General features: G+C 40.1%; 1 pseudogene; it reads left to right on the top strand.

Moving 5' to 3' along the window:
• The first annotated feature begins 21,999 nt into the window (after positions 1 to 21,999).
• LOC138931471 (DNA polymerase epsilon subunit 3 pseudogene) lies at positions 22,000 to 22,451 on the top strand (annotated as a pseudogene).
• Positions 22,452 to 22,689: the final 238 nt, after the last annotated feature.

Below are 22,689 nucleotides of genomic sequence, written 5' to 3'. Positions count from 1 at the left end.
AAACCCATTCTTTCCCTTCCTTGCCCTTCCTCCCCCTTGGTTATAGTTTTTAAATATAATGAAAGTTGGAAGATAATTAATTTAATAATTCATGCAATAGATCTAAAGTTATATTTAGTGAATACTTCAACATCTGATGTTTCTTTTCTCTTAATTTTGGAGAGATAGACTTTTTTTCCCCAAGGTATCAGGCATTTTTTAAGCTCTTTACAAGCTGATAGGGATCAGGCAGTGTGACTGTGTTGTTGTTCAGTTGCCCATTCGTGTCTGACTCCTTGTGGCCCCATGGACTGCAGCATGCCATGCCTCCCTGTCCCTCACCATCTCCTGGAGTTTGCCTAAGTTCATGTCCATTGCATTGGTGATGCTGTCCAGCCATCTCATCCTCTGACACCCTCTTCTCCTTCTGTCCTCAATCTTTCCCAGCATCAGGGACTTTTCCAATGAGTGTCTGTTTGCATCAGATGACGAAAATACTGGTCTATAGTGTGACTATAGATCCTAATAGATAAAGTGACTTTGCAAATATTGCTAAAAGGGGCCAATAATATAGAAAGATTTTAAAACAAATCATGATCGCTCTCCTTTTTTTGTTTTGGCTACAACCTGAAGTATATGGGATCTTACTTAGTTCCCTGACCAGGGATTGAACCAACACCCCCTCGCATCGGAAGGACGGAGTCTTAACCAGGACCACCACGGAAGTCCCTGACCACTCTCACTCTTGAAAAACTTTAATGGATCTTTAAAAAAAAAATTGTATGTATTTATTTTTGGCTGTGCTGGGTCTTTGTTGCTGCAAACCAAGGCTGTTCTCTCCTTGGGGTGCACAGGCTTCTCAATGCGGTGATTTCTCTTGCTGCAGGGCACAGGAGCACAGACGCTAGGCCATATGGGCTTCAGTAGTTGCAGCCCATGTGCTCAATAGTTGCAGCTCGCAGGCCACTGACTGTGGGATCTTCCCAGACCAGGGATCAAACTCATGTCCCCTGCATTGGCAGGCAGATTCTTTACCTCTGAGCCACCTGAGAAACCCTCTTGATAAACTTGAACCCTCCAATTCCTTCTCTCTGCATGAAACGCTTACTACCTGCAGGCCAATGGGTGTCCCCAGGAGAAACAAGACAGGCGTATTGCTTCTTGGAGGTTGGTTTCAGAAGAGCCTGCTTGCTCTGTTTGCTGGACAGATCTTGCGGGTCAGCCCTGACCTGGGCACATGGACATGCTCTTGCCGGATGGATGTCTGCTGAGATCGAATGGTATTTGCATGGACATGTGTCCACAGGGCCTTGAAGATGTGACAATGGTCGAGTCACAGGTCACCAGAGAAACCCTGCATCAGGGCCCCACACCTACCCCCCAATCCAACCCAGATTACCTTCCTGCTCCTGGGGAAGCTCACTCACTTTTCCGTTTGTGTTCTCACGAGGCCGTGGGATCCTCTCCTGAAAGGCATCTTCAAAGAAGTCAGGATGAAAGAAACCCACCCCTTCCAGCCATCTGGGATTAGGCAGGCTGAAGCGTGCAAGCCCCAGATAGATCATGGCAGCGTTTCTCCAACCACCTCCAAATGTCAAGTGGAGGAATGAATTCCAGCTCATCAATAGCTGCTGCTTTCTTTGCAGAGACATTTTAGGGAGAGGAAAAGGTCACTGCCTGCTTCCATCCTTTGCTTCTTCCTCACTTTTTATTTGATAGACTTTACTCTTTTAGAACACTGTTAGGTTCACTATAAAATTGCGCAGAAGGTAAGCAACTGTTCTCCAATAAAAATTAATATAAAAAGATTGCACACACCTTCTCTGGCGGCTCAGTGGTAAAGAATCTGCCTGCCAATACAGGATTCAATCCCTGGTGAGAAGATTCCACATACTGATTCCACAACAGCTGAGTCTGTGTTCTAGAGCCTGGGAGCCATGACTACTGAGCCCATGAGGCCAAGCTGCTGAAGTTCACGCGCCATAGCGCTCATGATCTGCAGCAAGAGAAGCCACCGCAAGGAGAGGCCCACACGCTGCCCCCGAGAGAGCTCCCGATCGCCACCATGAAAGAAAGCCCATGCAGCTACAAAGACCCAGCCCAGCCAAAAATAAATAAAGTTATTTTACAAATTGAGCAGAAGGTACAGATTTCTGAAGGACCCCACATGCATGCACAGCCACCCCGTCATCAACATTCCCCATCAGAGGCTCATGCATTCTTTTTCTAAGGCCCTCCATTTCTTCTTTTGGATTTTCTTTCTCTTTGCTACAAAACTCCTTCCTCCTCCAGAAAGGCCTCTCCTTTTATTTCACACTTAATGTTCTTTTGACTTTAGCTCCTTTTCACTGGCATGGAGTCTCAGGGCTTCTTCCTTAGGTCCTTCCCCTAGCTACATTTTCTCTACCTAAAATTTCCCTTGTTATTCTCTGCATTTATTAACAATGCATTTTCTTCTCATTGCATTTTATGTATTAGTATAAAAGTAATAGGGCTTCCTGGTGGCTCAGACGGTAAAGAATCTACCTGAAATGCGGGAGACTTGGGTTGGGAAGATCCCCTGGAGAAGGGGATGGCAACCCACTCCAGTATTCTTGCCTGGAGAATCCCCATGGACAGAGTAGCCTGGAGGGCTATAGTCCATGGGGTTGCAAAGAGTCGCACATGACTCAACGACTAGGCACAGCACAGAACATAAGAGTAATAACACAAACCTAGTATATCTTGGTATTTAGCTGTGACCAAAGCCCCATCTACCCAAACCACCACCACTAACTACTACCATCAGGAATTCATTCAACAATATCTATCAGATTCCTACTGTGTCCTTGGGGCCACTCTAGGAACTGCAGTTGTCCAAGCATACTTCTTAGACTTGTTACTGTTGTTTTGATTTTGATCCCAGATCAAATCAAATGTCATGCATTGCATTTATTATGTCTTTCTGTTCTCTTTTAATTTGGAACAGTCTCCTTGCTTTTTTAATATAATTATCAAATAATTATAAGTATAGAATTAAAGACCCTGATGCTGGGAAAGATTGAGAGCAGGAGGAGAAGGGGGTGACAGAGGATGAGATGGTTGGATGGCATCATTGACTCAATGGACATGAGTTTGAGCAAGCTCTGGGAGATAGTGAAGGACAGGGAAGCCTGGCATGCTGCAGCCCATAGGATCTCAAAGAGTTGGACACAACCGAGTGACTGAATAACGACAATAAGAATTATATTGTTATATATTAATATTACAGTATATTATGGTATTTTTTGGCAAGCATAGGCCACTTATCTGGTTGTCTTCTATTTCGTCCAGAATAGCTCATATTTGGGATTTGTCTGATTATTCCCTCATGCCTAGTTTCAAGTTAAACATTTTTGACAGGAGCACATCCTCAGTGACAGTTCATTCCTCTTGTTACGTCACTTCAGGACACACAGAATGTCAAGGTGTCCCATCATTAGTGTTGCTAAATTTAATTCCTGAGTCCAGATGATGACTCCTAGCTCTCTCAACTCTAAAGAGACACTGTTAATTAATTGCCATTGGCAATTAATAAAATTCTGAGGAGTGACAACTTTGAGACCACGAGAATATCTTATTCCTCACCAAATGCATTTATCCATCAGTGATCCTTACCTGAATCAACTATTGCTTTGGAGGTTATAAATGATGGTTTTCTAACGTTCCTTCCACCATTAGTTTTCTTTTTATCTTTGTTCCACTTATTCATGTGGACTTGTAGAATTTTAAAAAATCAATGTATTCTTTCAACATAAGACCCCACATTACAAATCTCCTAGAAGAAACATAGTGGGAAATCTTTATGACACTGGATTGGCACTGCCATCTTGGATATGATATCAAAAGCATAAGTAACAGAAGTGAAAACACTCAAATGAGATTGCAGCAAAACTTCAAAACTCTTGTGACTCAAACGGTAATAACAGAATGGAAAGGGAACCCATAGAATGAGAGAAAATATTTGCAAAGAATATATCTGATAGGGAATGGGAGAAAACTTTACAAATCATACATCTGAAAACACAGGACACACTATCAGTATTTTCACTACGCCATGAGCATTTTCGCTGCAAAAATTTTGACTGCAGAGCTAATTGGCCATAAGGCAGTTTCGCTGTGAAAGATGAAATAACTGCTTGACAATTTCTGGTCTGACACTTTGGCTTCAAATGGTTCAAATGCATTAGCAATGCATGTGACAATACACCAAGAGCATAAGACAGCGTCGAGACTTTCACAAAGCAGCAAAGAGCTCAGTCACAAGTATTCATCCCAGTGTTTAGAAGTTGATACCTCTCTTAATGAAGGAAGAAGTTTTAGGAAAAAAGAAAAAGTGCCATGCTGAACCAGGAAATGGATCAACAAGCAAAAAAGGTAGAAAACACAATGGATGAAAGACTTGGAAGAAAAGTGCTCAGGTACAACCCACAAACTAAAATCCATGCTTTGTCCAACATTGCCATGAATCTACACACATTTTCAAAGTATTCAAGTATTTTGCATTTTGCAATAAAGACTTCTTAATTATGTTTCTCATTTCTCATATTTCATTATGCCCTTTTTAATGTCCCTCTTTTATTTTTCAGTATTTTATCTTGTGCGGCGAAATTGCCTGACAGTCAATCAGTTATGCAGCAAAGATCCTTGTGGCAAAGATGTTTATGATGAAAGTACCTAGACCAATGGCCAAACCATATAAAGAACTTCTACAACTCAACAACAAAAAATTCAAATAACCCAATTAAAAGTAAGACCAAAGACTTGAATAGACATTTCTCCAAAGATGATGACGCAAATGGCCTACAGGTGCATGAAGAGATATTTAGTGTCAGATCCCAGTGTTATCACATCTAAATGGTATTTGATATTATCAAAGATCTTTTGATAAATGCAAATCAAAACCATAATGAGATACCAACGTACACCCATTAGGATGAGACTTCTATAAAAAATAATAATAACAAGTGTTGGCAAGGAAGTAGAGAAATTGGTGGGATTATAAAATGGTTCAACTACTGTGGAAAACAGTATGGTGAGTCCTCAAAAAATTAAAAATAGAATTATCATATGATCTAGCAATTTCACTTCCTGGTGCATATCCAAAAGAATTGAAAGCTGCGTTTCAAAGGGATATTTTCATCCATGGTCATAGCAGCACTGTTCACAACATCCAAGAGGGAGAAGTAATAAAAATGTTATATACATGAATATTGTTGTTAGTTACTAAGTATTATATGACTCTTTCGTAACCCCATGGATTGCAGCCTACCAGGCTCCTCTGTCCATGGGATTTCCCGGACAGGAATACTGAAGTGGGTCGCCATTTCCTTCTCTAGGGATCGTCCCAGCCCAGAGATCAAACCCAGGTCTCCTACACTGGCAGGCAGATTCTTTACCACTGAAACTCCAGGGAAGCACATACATGAATATTACTTAGCCTAGAAAAGGAAGACAATTCTGACATGAGCTACAACATGGATAAACCTTGAGCACAATATGCTGAGTGAAGTCAGTTGCAAAAGGACAAATGCTGTATGATTCCATTCATATTCTTGCTACAATGTCCCAGCAAACTTATACTAAAGGCCCTTTTTAAAGTCTTATTTTTAAAACACGAGTAACACATCCACATGTTTCGAAATCCTAATGCACAAGAGCATAAAAAGTAAAAACCGCCCCTTCTTTCGTATAATCCCTGTTCCATGCTTCCTGCATGGCGTCCAGCCACCCAGTTCTTCTCCATGGAGGCTATTCATGTCACTACTTTCTAACCTCTATCTATATTGCCATACTTTTAAGAGTATATCCAAGAGCTAAATTCCAGGTACTCATATTGTTGAGTCAAAGTGTGGGTGGTTTTGTTTTTTAATAGTTGGTGCTGCCAACTGTTCTTCAAAAAGATTACACTGATGTAATTAGTAAATATCAATTCAGTGGTTAGTAATACTAATTCAGTTCAGTTCAATTCAGTCGCTCAGTTGTGTCCGACTCTGCGACCCCATGAATCGCAGCATGCCAGGCCTCCCTGTCCATCACCAACTCCTGGAGTTCACCCAAACTCATGTCCATCAAGTCGGTGATGCCATCCAGCCATCTCATCCTCTGTCGTCCCCTTCTTCTCCTGCCCCAAGTCCCTCCCAGACTCAGGGTCTTTTCCAATGAGTCAACTTCGCATGAGGTGGCCAAAGTATTGGAGTTTCAGCTTTAGCATCAGTCCTTCCAATGAACACCCAGGACTGATCTCCTTTAGGATGGACTGGTTGGACCTCCTTTCAGTCCAAGGGATGGACCTTTGTTGGCAAAGTAATATCTCTGGTTTTTAATATGACGTCTAGGTTGGTCATAACTTTCCTTTCAAGGAGTAAGCGTTTTTTAATTTCATGGCTGCAATCACCATCTGCAGTGATTTTGGAGTCCCCAAAAATAAAGTCTGACACTGTTTCCACTGTTTCCCCACCTATTTGCCATGAAGTGCTGGGACCAGATGCCATGATCTTAGTTTTCTGAATTCTGCTAAGTCACTTCAGTCATGTCCGACTCTGTGCGACCCCATAGACGGCAGCCCACCAGGCTCCCCTGTCCCTGGGATTCTCCAGGCAAGAACACTGAAGTGGGTTGCCATTTCCTTCTCCAATGCATGAAAGTGAAAAGTGAAAGTGAAGTCGCTCAGTGGTATCCAACTCTTCAAGGCTCCATGGACTGCAGCCTAACAGGCTCCTCTGTCCATGGGATTTTCCAGGCAAGAGTGCTGGAGTGGGGTGCCATTGCCTTGTCCAGTTTTCTGAATTAGGACTTAGTAAATACTAGCAGCAGCAAATACATTTACATTCCTACCAGCAAAAAAGAATATTTATTTCCCTACAGACTCACCAACACTGGCTATTTTCAAACCTATAAATGTTTGCCAATCTGATAGGTAATTAAGAATCCCTTGTCACTTTGATCTACAGTGCTTAACTTATGAGTGAAGGTGAGCAGCTTTTCATATGCTTATTTCTATTTGAATTTTTTTTTTTCTCTGAACTATGTATTCAGGTCCTTTGCCCATTTTTGTATTAGGTGGTCATACTTTTCTTATTGATCTGTAAGTTTTTCTGGCATGAAATCTACAAATATTTTCCCTTCTAATACCTTTATAATTAAAACCACAGAATTCATAATTCAAAATTTAAAATTCCTATTCAGGGATGTCCCTTTGGTCTCCCCAGTCAGACTGTAAATTATTTAAAACCTGGGACCTAGAATCTACTCTAGTCCTAAATTGCATGGCAAACTCTGCTTGATCAGCTGCGACCTTCATTCTGGGCACAGGGCACGGACTGAGATCCTCTGGGGAAGAATTTGTGTCTTCTGTTGTTACCGAAGGAGATGAGATTTGACTTCCTGGGTCAGCCCCTCCATCGATCCAGGGTATCTTTCGATCTGACAGCAGCAACAAGAAGCATGTTGAAGAGAATCCAATTACCCTCTTTGACACCCGCTTCAAAAGGTTAGGAATTTATACTGTGTATCACCCTGTGCAATCTCTCTTGCATCCATTCATCTAAACCAGTCCTGAGCCTCAGCATATAGTCCCACTACAGGCACTACTGGTAATGAGTTCTTTTCTTTATAATGCAATATATCAACTTCTGGGTCATGAGGGCAGCATAATATGTAAGCACATATAATTCCCCCCACTTCACTCCAAATACCTATAAATAATCAATTTTAAGTAAGTTTAAAATAGTAACAAAATATTCCTTTTGTTAGTTCCCAAACTGTCAAGCTTTTCTTTGACCTTTTTGTATTGTAGATTATTACATACAGATAAAGACAAAAACATATAAAAGTATAGTTTAATGAACAATGTTAACCCTACAGCTATGTAATCACACCAGGTCAAGGAAGGGGGTCCCCAAAGCCCCACATGTCTCTTCCCCACAACAAGAAAGTAAACACCATACTGACTTTTGAAATAATCATTTTCTTGTATTTTTTAGAATGTTCTATTACCTACAGATACACCCCTAAATGCTAAACTGTAGTTTGAGCTGGCTTTGAACTTTATGTAAATGAACTATCTATATTTTTTGTGCCTTCTTTCTTCCCCTCAACATTAAGTTTTTAGGATTCATCCATGTTTGCTAAGAATAGTTCTAAGTCATTCATTCTCTGTCTTGATCTGTTTCTATCATAGGACTATATCACAATTAAATTACAAATTCTACTGATGGACATTTGGGTTGTTTCCAGGTTGGAGTTATTACAAATAATGCTGTTATTCTTATAAATGTATCCTGGGCCATGTGTATACAATTTTCCCTAGGGGTATAGACAGGAATGAAATTGCTGAGTCACAGGCATACATATTTTCAGCTATTAGATAGTACTGCCAAACATCTTCCCAAAGTAGTTACACTGGAAATTCTCTGGCGGCCCAGTGGCTAAGACTCAGCTTTTATTCCAAGTGTGTGGGCTGCAATCCCTGGTCAGAGAACTAAGGTCCTTGCAGGCTATGAGACACAGCCAAAAAAGAAAATAAATGTAAGTAAAGACAAAAATGGTTATGCTAATTTGCATCTCCCATGAATAGCACCTGAGAGTTTCCATTACTCTACAGCTTCCTTCACACCTGGAATTGTCCAAGGGTTTTTTGTTTGTTTTGTAATTTTTAACAGCTTTACTGGGTATAATTCACATACCACACAATTCACCTTTTCAAACTGTAAAATTTGATGGTTTTTAGTGTATTCACAGAGCTGTTCTTATATTATCACAGTTTTTGAGCATTTTTATATACATAAATCAAATCATCACAATATACACTTTAAATAAATAGTAATACCTCAATAAAGCTTAAAAAAGAATTAATATTTTTTAAATTTTAGGATATTTTAATTGCCACAAAACCCCAAACCTCTTAGACATCACTGCTCTTCCCCACGACTCCCTAGACGACGTGGTTGCCTACTTTCTTTCCCTATAGCTTTTCCTGTTTATTTCATTTCATGTAAGTAGAATCATATGGGCCTTTGTGACTGGCATCTTTCACTAAGCATTACTGCTCAAGCTTCACCCACACCGTAGCATGAATTAGCATTTCATTTCTTATACCAAATAATATTCCACTGTATGGCTATTATTATTTATCCATTTATCAGTTGATGAGCACCAGGGTTTTTCCTCCTTTTGGCTATTATGAAAATGCCACTGAGCACATTCATTTACGAGTTTTTGTGTGGACATGTTCCAATCTCTTGTGTATATGCATACCCAGGAGTAGAGGTCCTGATCGCATGGCAATTCTACGGTTAACCTATTGAGGACCTGCCAGACAGTTTTCCAAAGCAGCTGCATTTTACATTCTCACCAGCCGCCTATGATGGTTCCAATTTCTCCATATCTTCTTCTTGTTGCTATCTTTCTTTTTTATAATAGCCATTCCAGTGGGTGTGACTTGGTATTTCCTTCTGTTTTGATTAGCATCTCGCTCATAGCCAATGCTGCTGAACACCTTCTCATGTGTTTATTGGTCATTTGTTTATCTTCTCTGAAGTAATGTCTATTCAGATCCATTGCCCATTTTAAAATTGGATTGCCTTTTTATTACTTTATATATGTATATAGTAGTAGTCACTAAGTTGTGTCCAGCTCTTGTGAGCCTGCCAGGCTCCTCTGTCCATGGGATTCTCCAGGCAAGAATACTGGAGTGGGTTGCCATTTCCTTCTCCTATATATATATCCCATATATATATATATATATCCCATATATATATATTCCATATATATATATATATCCAATATATCCTTATATATATATCCTATATATACATATATACCTTACCAGATATATGACTTGCAAAAATTTTCTGCCATACTATGGGTTTTCACTTTCTTCATGGTGTTTTTTGAAGCACAAAAGTTTAACATTTTGATATTCGGTTTAGCTATATTTTATTGTATTGTTTGTGTTTTTGGTATCATATTTAAGAAACCATCACATAATCCAGGCCACGCAGATTTACATCTATGTTTTCTTTTAATAATTAAATAGTTTAGCTCTTACAATTAGCTTTTATCTATTCTGATGTAATTTTTGTATATTGCGTGTGATGTGAGCTCAGTTTTATTCCATGTAGGTAGTTATTTACATGTCTATTTACATTGAATTATCTTGGCACTCTTGTCACAAATCAATTAACTATATGTAATGAACACTTCCTTCTATTCCATTGATCTATACGTCTGTCTTTATACCGGTATCACACTGTCTTGATTACTGTCACTTTGTGGTAAGTTTTGTTTTGTTGTAAGTTTTGAATCAGGAAGTGTGAGTCCAGCTCGGTCCTTCTTTATCTAGATCATTTTGGCTCTCATGGGTCCTTGTTTTTCCATATGAATTTTAGGATCAGCTTGCTGATTTCTGTAATTCAACAGGGATTTTGATGGTGATCATGTTGAATGTATATCAATTTGGAGAGAATTGCCATCTTAACAATATTAAGTCTTTTCATTCATGAGCATAGAATGTCGCCATTTGTTTAGGCCTTCTTTTAATTTCTTTCAATAATGCTTTGTAATTTTCAGTATACATATCTTGCATTGCCTTTGTTAACTTATTCTTATATATCTATGTTTTTGGTGCTATTGAAAATGGAAAAGTTTTCTTAATTTCAATTTTGGTTTGCTCATTGTTACTATATATTAATAGAAATACAAATGATCATTGTATATTGACTTTGTATCCTGCAACCATGTAGAACTCACTTATTAGTTCTAAAAGATCTTTAGTGGATTCCCTACGATTTTCTATGTACAAGATCATATCACATACAAGTAGTTTTATTTCTTCCTTACCAGTATGTATGCATTTTATTTCATTTTCTTCCATTATTGCTCTATACACAATGGTGTATAGAATAGTGAAAGTGAATGTCCTTACCTTGTTCCTGATTTTAGGGGGAAAGCTTTCACATAAAGTATGATGTTAGCTGTAGGTTTTTCATAGATGCCCCTTATCAGATTGAGGAATTTTCCTTGTATTCCTGGTTTGCCGAGTGCTTTTATTATGACGAGGAGCTGAGTTTTGTGAAGTGGTTTTCTGCATGCATTCAGATGACCGTGTTATTGTCCTATATTCTACTGATGCAGCATATTACATTAATTAATTTTTGAATGTTAAACCAAACTTCCTCCTCTGGGAAAAACCCCATTTGATCCCAGTGTGTGATCTTTTCACTTATTATTAAGTTCTAGTTCCTAGTCTTTTGTTGAGGATTTTTATGTCTTTGTTCATGACCTTGCTTGGTCTATAGTTTTCTTTTCTTGTGATGTCTTTTTCTGGTTTCACTACTGAGATAATTGTGTATGCATGTTCAGTGGCTCAGTTGTATCTGACTCTTTATCACCCCATGGACTGTAGCCCACCAGGCTCCTCTGTCCATGGAGTTTTCCAGGCAAGAATACTGGAGTGGGTTGCCGTTTCCTTCTTCCGCAGATCTTCCCAATCCAGGGATTGAACCCACATCTCCTGCATTAGCAGGTGGATTCTTTACCAAGGCACCACCTGGGAAGCCCCATCAGGATAATACTAGCCCCATAAAATAAAGTGCTGCTTCCTTTTCTAGGTTATTGGTTTCTTGCCATGTTTTGTAAGAGTTTGGAAAGAATTGGTATTAATTTTTCTTTAAGTGTTTGATAGTTGTTGATAGTTGTTTGATAGTTTGATTTTTATTTCTTCCAACACATGAAGGTATATTGTTATTTTACAGTGGTTTAAATTTGCATTCCCTTGATTACTAAGAAAGTTGAACAATTTTTCATCTGTTCATTGGACTTCTGGATTTCCTTTATTCAAGTGTTTTCATCATTTGGGAAAGCTGACTTTTTATTGATTTACAGAGGTTCTTTTTATGTTCCAGACACCTGTCCTTTATGAATTATATGTGCTGAAACAAATATCATTTTTCTTTTCCGTGGCTTTAAAAAATTTTATAAAGTCTTGATAAATAGGAATTCCTAATGTTTTATATAGTCAAAAACTTAGTCTTTTCCTGACTATAAGGTCAAGAAATTTGTGTCTCATGTAAAAGTATTTAAAATATTCCAAGATCATTAAATACCCTCCTGTAACATCTCCTAAGTTTCCTTTCATTTTATCCACCTAGAAATGTTTTATTGTAAATGACATTAAATAGGAATCCAACTTAATTTTTTTCCCAAATTGACAACTATTCATCCTAACACTGTTTCCTGAAAAAAAATTATTTCTCCACCACTAGAATAAACCAACTTTGTGACAATATATTACCCTTTTTATATATTGCTGGATCCTATTTGCTAACATTTTGGCTAGAATTTTTTATATATGTGAAATTGCTGTTGTTATTGTTGTTCAGTCACTCAGTCATGTCTGACTCTTTGTGACTCCTGGACTGTAGCACGCCAGCTTCCCAGTCCATCAGCATCTTCCGGAGCTTACTCAAAGTCATGTCCATTGAGTTGGTGATGTCATCCAACCATCTCATCCTCTGTCGTCCCCTTCTCCTCCTGCCTTCAATCTTTCCCAGCATCAAGGTCTTTTCAAATGAGTCAGTTCTTTGTATCAGGTGGCCAAAGTATTGAAGCTTCAGCTTTAGCATCAATCCTTCCAATGAATATTCAGGACTGATTTCCTTTAGGATGTACTGGTTTGATCTCCTTGCAGTCCAAGGGACTCTCAAGAGTCTTCTCCAACACCACAGTTCAAAAGCATCAATTCTTCAGCGCTCAGCCTTCACAGTCCAACTCTCACATCCATACATGACCACAGGAAACATCATAGCTTTTACAGACCTTTGTCAGCAAATTAATATCTTTGCCTTTCAATATGCTGTCTAGGTTTGTCATAGCTTTTCTTCTAAAGCTTTTCTTCTAAGGAGCAAGCAACTTTTAATTTCATGGTTGTAGGCACCATCTGCAGTGATTTTGGAGCCCAAGAAAATAAAGTGTCATTGTTTCTATTGTTTCCACACCTATTTGCAATTTTTTGGGGGGGCTCCAAAATCACTGCAGATGGTGACTGCAGCCATGAAATTAAAAGACACTTACTCCTTGAAAGGAAAGTTATGACCAACCTAGAGAGCATATTGAAAAGCAGAGACATTACTTTGCCAACAAAGGTCCGTCTAGTCAAGGCTATGGTTTTTCCAGTGGTCATGTATGGATGTGAGAGTTGGACTGTGAAGAAAGCTGAGCACCGAAGAATTGATGCTTTTAAACTGTGATGTTGGAGAAGACTCTTGAGTGTCCCTTGGACTGCAAGGAGATCCAACCAGTCCATTCTGAAGGAGATCAGCCCTGGGATTTCTTTGGAAGGAATGATGCTAAAGCTGAAACTCCAGTACTTTGGCCAACTCATGCGAAGAGTTGACTCATTGGAAAAGACTCTGATGCTGGGAGGGATTGGGGGCAGGAGGAGAAGGGGACGAGAGAGGATGAGATGGCTGGATGGCATCACTGACTTGATGGAGGTGAGTCTGAGTGAAACTCTGGGAGTTGGTGATGAACAGGGAGGCCTGGCGTGCTACAGTTCCTGGGGTCGCAAAGAGTCGGACACGACTGAGCGACTGAACTGAACTGAACTGATCAGAATAGATGCCATGATCTTTGTTTTTTTGAATGTTGAGTTTTTAGCCAGCGTTTTCACTTTCCTCTTTCACCTTCATCAAGAGGCTCTTTAGTTTCTCTTCACTTTCTGCTATAAGGGTAGTGTCATCTGCATATCTGAGGTTATTAATATTTCCAAATTTGCTGGCATATTGAGTGCAGCACTTTCACAGCATCATCTTTTAGGATTTGAAATAGCTCAACTGAAATTTCATCACCTCCACTAGCTTTGTTCACAGTGATGCCTCTTAAGGCCCACTTGACTTTGCATTCCAGGATGTCTGGCTCTAAGTGAGTGACACCATCATGGTTATCTGGGTCATGAAGATCTTTTTTGTATAGTTCTTCTGTGTATTCTTGCCACCTCTTCTTAATATCTTCTGCTTATATGAGGTTGGCTGTATTTTTTTTTTTTTTGCCTACTATCCATGTCAGAATTTGTTATCAAGGTTATAACAGCTTCAGAAATGAGTTAGAATAAGTCTCTTTGTCTATTTTCTAAAAAGTTTATGTAAGATTGGAATTATTTGTTCCTTGAATAATTGGGTTGAACTTTCAATGAAACCATCTGGGCCTGGAATCTTGTTTGCAGGAAGATTTTTCATTACTAACTCAATTTTTCCAATGATTTTAAGAATTTGGGGGTTTGCTTTTACTTCCAGAGTTAATTTTTATTTTAAACAACCATATTGAGGTATAATTTATATACTATTAAACTCGAGCATTTTAAGGGTACAATTCAACAACTTTTAGAATATAATTTCTTGTGTATCCATAACCAGAATCTTGTTCTAGAACCGATATTCAGTTTTGGTAAACCTCTTTTCTAGGAATTTGTCCATTTCATCTGATTTTTGGCATAACATTATTCATAATATCTTGCTATTCAGTTGGTCAGTTGTGTCCGACTCTTTGCAACCCCATGAACTGCAGCACGCCAGGCTTCCCTGTCCTTCAGCATCTCCTGGAATTTGCTCAAACTCCTGTCAGTTGAGTTGGTGATGCCATCTAACCATCTCATCTCTGCCATACCTTCTTCTCCTGCCTTCAATCTTTCCCAGCATCAGAGTCTTTTCCAGTGAGTTGGCTCTTCACATCAAGTGACCAAGAACTGGAGCTTCAGCATCAGTCCTTCCAGTGAATATTCAGGATTGATTTCCTTTATATCATTCATTTTAACTATATCTAATTTATGTTCCCTTTTCTCTCATGCCTCTTTATAACATTTTTCTGTTTTTCCTCAATCAGTCGCACCAAAGGTCTGTCAAACCTATTAATCTTTTTGGAAGAACTATTTCTGACTGTATCAAAACTCCCTATTTTCTAATCCACTGATTTCTGCTTTTATCATAACTACTTTCTTTTTACTTTTGATAATTTATTTTATTTTTAGTTAAGAAGTATACTTAACTCATTTTTTTCAGTCTTTATTCTTTTAGAATATACCTTTTAAGAGCTACAAATTTCCCACTGAGTACTATTTTTGCTACAAGTTTTAAAATGTAATGTTTTTATTATTGTTCAATACGAAATATTTTAAATTTTCCATTATCATTTCCTTTTGCATTCATTATTATTTAGATGTACGTTTCTTAATTTCCAAATTCATGGAGACATTTTGTTACATTTTTATTACTGATTTCTAGCATAATCCTATTTTATTAAAAAAAAATGAACATTGTGTAATTTTGATACTTCAAAATTATTTACTTGCAGCCCAGAACATAGTGAAATATTTTAAACATAAAATGTGCACTCAGAAAATGTTATTCTGGGACTTCCCTTGTGGTCCCGTGGATGGGAGTCCACCGGCCAACACAGGGGACACAGGTTCGATCCCTAGCCCAGGAAGATTCCATATGCCATGGGGCAACTAAGCCTGTGAGCCACCACTGTTGAGCCCAAGTCCTAGGGCTTGTGCTCCACACCCAGAGAAGTACCCCAGTGAGAAGCCTATGGAGAGTAGCCCCCACTCACCACAGCTACAGAAAGCCCACGTGCAGCAACAAAGACCCAGAACAGCCAAAAATAAAATAAATAAAAGATATTTTTAATTAAAACAGAGAAAATATATTATTATGCAGCTACTGGCTCAGTGTGACTCTTGCTCCTTCTTCTATCAATCATTGAGAGTTAAGGGTCTTTACTCTTCCAGGATGATTGTAGATTGCTTATCTCTCCTAATTTGATTCTGTCAAATTATCTTTACTTAAATTTGGCAAACAGTTGTTAGGTAAATGCAGGTTTGGAGATCAAAAAGTCTTTCTGATGAATCGATCTTTTATCATTTTGACGTGACTCTTGCTTTTTGCCGTAAAGTCCTTAGGTGTTTTTATTTTACAAATAGTGAACTTTATTCTTTTGGGTACAGTTCTAAGAGTTACTGGGAAATGCGTAGAGTTCCGTGGCCATCACCGCAGTCAAGATAGAGGGCAATCCCGTCACCCCTGGTCTTTTGTTCTTTCCCATGTAGATGGCCCTGACCGTCACCGCTTTGTTTTCTCTTGCTGCAGTTCTCCCTTTTGCAGAATAGCATATGAAGAGAACCATTAAACATACAGCCTTTGACTCTGGCTTCTTTCACACAGCTCTAGTTCAAGATTCATCTACGTTGTGGCAAGTACGTATCAATCATTTGTTCTTTGTGTTGCTAAGCGGTATTCCACTGTCTGGTGGCAAAATCTGCTCATCTGTTCACCAGCTGAAGAACACTCACGTTCACTCGAGGTTTCTGATGGTTCGGAACAAAGCTGCCATAAACATTTACATACAGGTTTCCCAGAGAAATTTTATTTCCCTCCTTTGGAGTTACTGGGTGTTGTGATGAATGTATGTTTAACTTCATAAGAAACTGGCAGACTGTTCCCAACGTGGCTGGACCATTTTGCATTCCACCAGCGACGGGTGAGTTCCCATCACTCAGCATCGTTACCAGCCGTTGGTATTACTGGGTTTTTGTTTGCTTTGTTTTGTCAACATTTTATTCCATGTTACCGTTGAATAATAATATTGTGATAGTTTCAGGTGTACATCAGAGTGAATTAGTTATACCTGTATCTCTTCTTTTTCAAACTCTTTTATGTTGTTACATAATATTGAGCAGAGTTCCCTGTGCTATACAGTAGGTCCTTGCTGGTTATCCACTTTAAATATAGCCACATGTATTTTGTTTTAACAATTCTATTACATATATAGCAGTATCTTATTGGACTTTTAATATGCCTTTCTCCAATGATCAATGTTGAACAACTTTGCATGAGCTTATTTGCATCTATATATCTTTGTTGAAAATATCTGTTCAAATCTTTTGCTTATTTTAAAAATGTGGTTATTTTTATTGTTGTTGAATTTTGAGAGTTCTATATACAATCGCTTTGCCATCCAATGTGATTTCCAAACATTTTCTCCCAGCATGAGGCTTATCTTTTCATTCTCTTAACAACATCTTTCACAGAGAAACAGTTTTTAATTTATCTAAACCCATTTACAGTTTTTATAAGGACAATGCTTTTGGTGCCATGTCCAAAAATTTTCTTTAACTCAAGGTCACAAAAGTTTTCTCTGTTTCCTTTGAGAAGTTTAATAATTAGGGCTCTATATTAAAGTCTATGATGTATTTTAAGTCAATTTTTAAAATAAAATCTGAGGTATGGGTCAAGAGTTTTGAGGGGGGAGTTGGTGATTTGTTTGTCTGGGACAGGGCTTGCATATGACTGTCCAACTGTTCCAGTATTACTTGTTGAAAAGATTATTCTTTCTACCTTGAACTGATTTAATAATCTTGTTAAAAACATCAGTTGACCATATCTGTGGGAGTCTAGTTCACATACACATTGATGTACAGTCTATTACTTCAACAGTGCCTCACTGTCCTAATTACTATAGACACACTGTAATTTTAAAGTCAGGGAATGTGTATCTTCCAACATTTTTCTTTCTTTCCAAAATTATTTTGACTACTTTATTTCCTATGTTTTTTGCTATGTAAATTTTAGATTCAGCTTGTCTGTCTACAAAATCTCCAGCTAAGGCTTTGTTTGGGATTGTACTGAATCTATAGATCAAACTAGGGAAAATGGGTACCTTCATGAAACTAAGTCTTCCTGTTGACAAGCAGAGCATATATAACCACTTATTTAGGTTTTCTTTTATTTCTTCCTTAAAGTTTATCTTGTCTGATAGAAATAAAACCATAGCAACCTTCTTTTTGGTTAATATTTGCATGGTGTATCTCTTCCCACCTGTGGTACCTCATAGCTCACTCCATCCTAAGCCTCAGAACCTATGAATATGTGGACCGGTGGTCAGGACTCCATATATTCACTACTGAGGGCAGTAGTGAACTCCAAAATCCCTGCTGATGGTGACTGCAGCCATGAAATTAAGATACTTGCTCCTTGGAAGAAGTGCTATGACCAACTTAAACAACATATTAAAAAGCACAGACATTTACTTTGCCAACAAAGGTCCATCTAGTCAAAGCTGTGGTTTTTCCAATAATCATGTATAGATGTGAGAGCTGGACTATAAAGAAAGCTGAGTGCTGAAGAACTGATGCTTTTGAATTGTGGTGTTGGAGAAGATGCTTGAGAAACCCTTGAACTGCAAGGAGATGAAACCAATCAATCCTAAGGGAAATCAGTCCTGAATATTCATTGGAAGGACTGATGCTGAAGCTGAAGCTCCAATACTTTGGCCGCCTGATATGAAGAGCTGACTCATTGGAAAAGACCTTGATGCTGGGAAAGATTGAAGGCAGGAGGAGAAGGGGACGACAGAGGATGAGATGGTTGGATGACATCACCAGCTCAATGGACATGACTTTGAGTAAGCTCCAGGAGATGCTGAAGGACAGGGAAGCTGGCGTGCTGCAGTCCATGGGGTCACAAAGAGTCGGACATGACTGAGTGACTGAACTGAACTGAACTTAGGGCAGTAGGTTTAGACATAACAAGCCAGTGGAGTTGCTCACTTGTGCCTGACAGTTCCCATAGCCTGTGCCTTTGCGGCCCTCATCCTCTTGTTTTCTCTGCTTCTCAATCGCAGTTCTGATCTTCTGCATGCACTATCTCTGTGTGCTCTAACTGTCCTAGAGGAAATATTTATAGGAAGGATTTGAAGCCTCAGATAAAGCTGCTTATCCCCAGAGGGGATTTGCATTTGTATTTGCTCCTGCCTGTTGCAGAGTCCAGAGAATGAACCACCAGTCCAGGCACAGTCTGACGTTTCCTATACCACCCAGATGGTAGAAGCCTGGAGAACAGATCCCTTGTTGGGCCAGTCCATCCTTACCCTAAAGATGTGGCCTTCCCTGGGAAGTTTCCCTCTTAAAAGACCAGAAATTTCTGGTGTTCCATCTAGAAACCCCTAACTTTAAATAAGGATAAGACAATGATGTTTCCATTGTTTTCTTTTTAATAATATTCGCTGCAGTACCAAGAAACTTGTTGTCTCTTGAAGTCCAAGCAACATGTTTTACCGGTTTCCTTGGGAAACCATTTATAAAACAAAACAGCCTACAGTTCAAGAGATATTTCATAAGCGTCTGCCATGAACCGGAGGCTGTGGTGCTGGGAATATACTGGTGAGAAGCACAGAAACCAGTGCTGCGATGACTATTTAATTTCTTTCCTGGATATAATTGGTGGCTTAAAGATTATTTTATTATTTTAACTTATAACTTTAAGGATAAGATAAATCACGGCATTTTCATTATTTCCCATTGCTACTACTCCTTAGAGAGCAGAAGGCTGTTGAGGGAGAAAACATGAAACAGACTGGATAATTCAATTCTGCAGTTATTTTTATGGAAGGCCTCCAATAGGGAATGCATGGAAAATAATGGTCACTGAGTTCTTAGTTACTGTGTTCCCAGTACTCTGCACTTGTTTCTTACCATAGACCTACGAGATGGGCATTAGCATGCCATTCCTAAAGAAGATGAGGTACAAAGGCATATTCTTTTCTGAAGGGACACAGTATGACAGGCAACTTCTGAAATAAATCCCAAAGAACACGGTCTCCTGGTTTCCCCACCACACTGGGTTTTAACCCATCCCCTTGGGATGGGGCTAAAGCTAGTGACTCGATTTAGTGAACATAATATAGCGAAAGTCTTGCAACATCACGACTGAGATTAGGTTAAAAAAGATGAACTTACCACCCCTCTCCCTCTTCCTCGCTCTCTTTCTCCCTCCCTCCCTCCCTGGCTCTTCTCACTGTTCCCTTCTGATAAAGGAAGCTGCCATGTTGGGAGCTCCCTGTGGACGCCCACGGGAAGAAGCGGAGGCCTTCCGTCCAGCAGCCCATGAGGAACTGGGGCCTGCCCGCAGCCACACACCTGAGCGGAAAGCAGATCGATCCTCCCCCAGCTGAGCCAGCAGGTGAGACAGCAGCCCCGTCCCACACCTGACATCCAGCTCAGCCACGGCCAGATCCTGACCCGTGGAGGCTGGGAGATGATACATGTTGTTGTGAGCCACTAAGTTTGGGGTAATATGATTCAAAATAGAGAACAAATACTCACCACTAATAACGAGGCAATCAGATATTTGAAGGTTCACCTGAGGCTGCTATAGTCCATGGGGTTGCAGCGAGTTGGACAGGACTGAAGGACTTTCCCCTCCACTTCCACTGAGACCGCTCCTGGGCATCTTTATACATGAACAACTAAATCCTCAGAGGAGGTGCCACTGAATAGCAATTTCAAGAAGGTCCAGGCAATATAAATCGTACAAAAGTCGAGCTAAACTTGTTCTTAAAGCTCCTTTATCCAATGTCCCCATTTTACCTCTGGGAAACTGAGGCACTGAGCCTTTCTCAGAGCCCCCATGACATTTGGGAAGGGCCGGAACTCAGCCCAGTGTGCGTCTCCATCCAAGTGTCTGTCTACACAACTTCATCCTCACCTCTCTTGCTATTTAAGGCTGCAGTGAAGCCTTCTTGGGTTTTGTGCACTTATATATTTTGTATAAATAGCTTGTACATGTTTCGTTGTTGCTCTTGCTGCCAGTTGTGTCCAACTCTTTGTGATCCCACGGACTGCAGCACACCAGGCTTCCTGGTCCTTCACTATCTCCTGGAGCTTGCTCAAACTCATGTCCCATTGAGTCAATGATGTCATCCAATCATCTTGTCCTCGGTCATCCCCTTCTCTTGCCCTCAGTCTTTCCCGGCATCAGGGTCTTTTCCAATTAGTTGGCTCTTCCCATCAAGTGACCAAAGTTACTGGAGTCTCAGCTTCAGCATCTGTCCTTCCAGTGAACATTCGGGGTTGATTTCCTTTAGGATTGACTGGTTTGATCTCCTTGAAGTCCAAGGGACTCTCAAGAGTTTTCTCCAACACCACAGTTCAAAAGCATCAACTCTTCTGTGCTCAGCCTTCTTTATGGTACAACTCTCACTTCTATACATGACTACTAAAAAAAAACCATAGCTTTGACTATACAAGACCTTTGTCAGTGAAATAATGCCTCTGCTTTTTAATATGCTGTCTAGGTTTGTGATAGCTTTGAATATTTGCTGCAAGAGTGAAAGCCCCAACTATACTTGCTCCTTGATGTTCACAATGAAAAGAAGTTCCTCACTATCTCTTTATCTCTTTAATACCCTTGGTTCTCCACCTCTCGCCCCAGCAGCAAGAAACAGACATGAGTGGAATTGCTAAGAGCCCTGGAAAATGGGGATACCTGGTTGCTTTCTAAAGAGAAAACTTTGTAAGCAAGCCACAGGTAGGCAAGAGGGAAGAAGGTAGTTATGAAAGCTAGACTTGGTAGCTTATAAGCCAGAAAATTGCAAATATTTTGTAGCTCCTGAGATGTGGAAAGTGGTTCTGAAGACGAATCAGAATTTTTCAGGGTCTCAAGAAATCTCTCAAGAGAAAAGAAAAACAACAAACAGACCCCCTTAGGCAAAGATGTTCAATAACAAGTTTTCAAGCACCTATGCTCTTCGCGCCTCGTTCATAGATTGTAATGTCCACATGTGTCCACCGGAGGGCAGCATCCACCATGACTTAAAGCAACGTGTCCAACGCTGTCCTCTAAAGACTAACCACTTGAGATACTATGTCTGCCAAACTGAATTTATTAGGAAATATCAACTTGGGTTTCCAATTTTTGCTTTTCAGAGGCACAAATAAGAACCATCATATGTTTCAGATCACTCTGAGATAACCAGTGTTATGTTATTCCAGCAACACTCCAGATGTTTGAAGTTGGCCTTCTCAGAGAGAAATGTAAAAAGAGGTTATTACTGGGGCCACGCGGGGCAGGACGGAAGCCTCGCTGGGTCAGACCGTGGCGATGCGGGAAGTGCGGACGCCGTAGAGGCCTGAAGCGGAGGTCGCAGGCAGGGTCCCCGGCCGCGGCCATGGCAGAGAGGCCTGAGGACCTAAACCTCCCAACGCCGTCATCACCGGAATCATCCAGGAGGCGCTCCGGGACGGTGTCAGCATCTCCACCTCCCGCGCCGCCAGCGTCTCTGTGCTCAGTGCCACCTCCTGTGCCAACAGCTTCGCGATGAGAGGGAAACTCAAGACACTGCCATGGAGGAGACGGAGTTTCAGCGGTTCATTACCCCGTTAAAAGAAGCTCTGGAAGGTTACAGGAGGGAGCAGAAAGGCAAGAAGGAAGCTTCAGCGACAAAGACCAGACAAAACTGATTTGGAAGAGCAGGACAAGCGCAGGGATGAGGACAACGATAAAGATGAGGAGCGGCTGAAGGAAGGAGAACAGAGTGACGAGAGAAAGTGGACGACTGAAGAGGATGGCGAGGCGCCCCTTGGAAGGAACCACGCTGAACCCTGGTACACGTTTGTGTGAGGCTTCTTGCTGCTGGGCAGAGGAGTCTTAGACAGAAGAGCCTGAGAAGATCGAAATAAAAACTGAATTATCATCAGGATTATCATCAAAGCCAATGCTTCCCAGACGCAGAGCATCTGAGTAGCAGAATCCTGTTTTGTTTAATCAGTCTCAAGGTTATAACTTTTCGGCAAGAGGGATTCTGAATGGCTAGTTTAATTGGTCAATTTCATCTCTTTTGTTTACATACAGGTATAGT

This window comes from Ovis canadensis, chromosome 2 (genome assembly GCF_042477335.2).
Source record: "Ovis canadensis isolate MfBH-ARS-UI-01 breed Bighorn chromosome 2, ARS-UI_OviCan_v2, whole genome shotgun sequence".
Lineage (NCBI taxonomy): Eukaryota > Metazoa > Chordata > Mammalia > Artiodactyla > Bovidae > Ovis > Ovis canadensis.
This window is presented reverse-complemented; position numbering and strand designations above follow the sequence as displayed.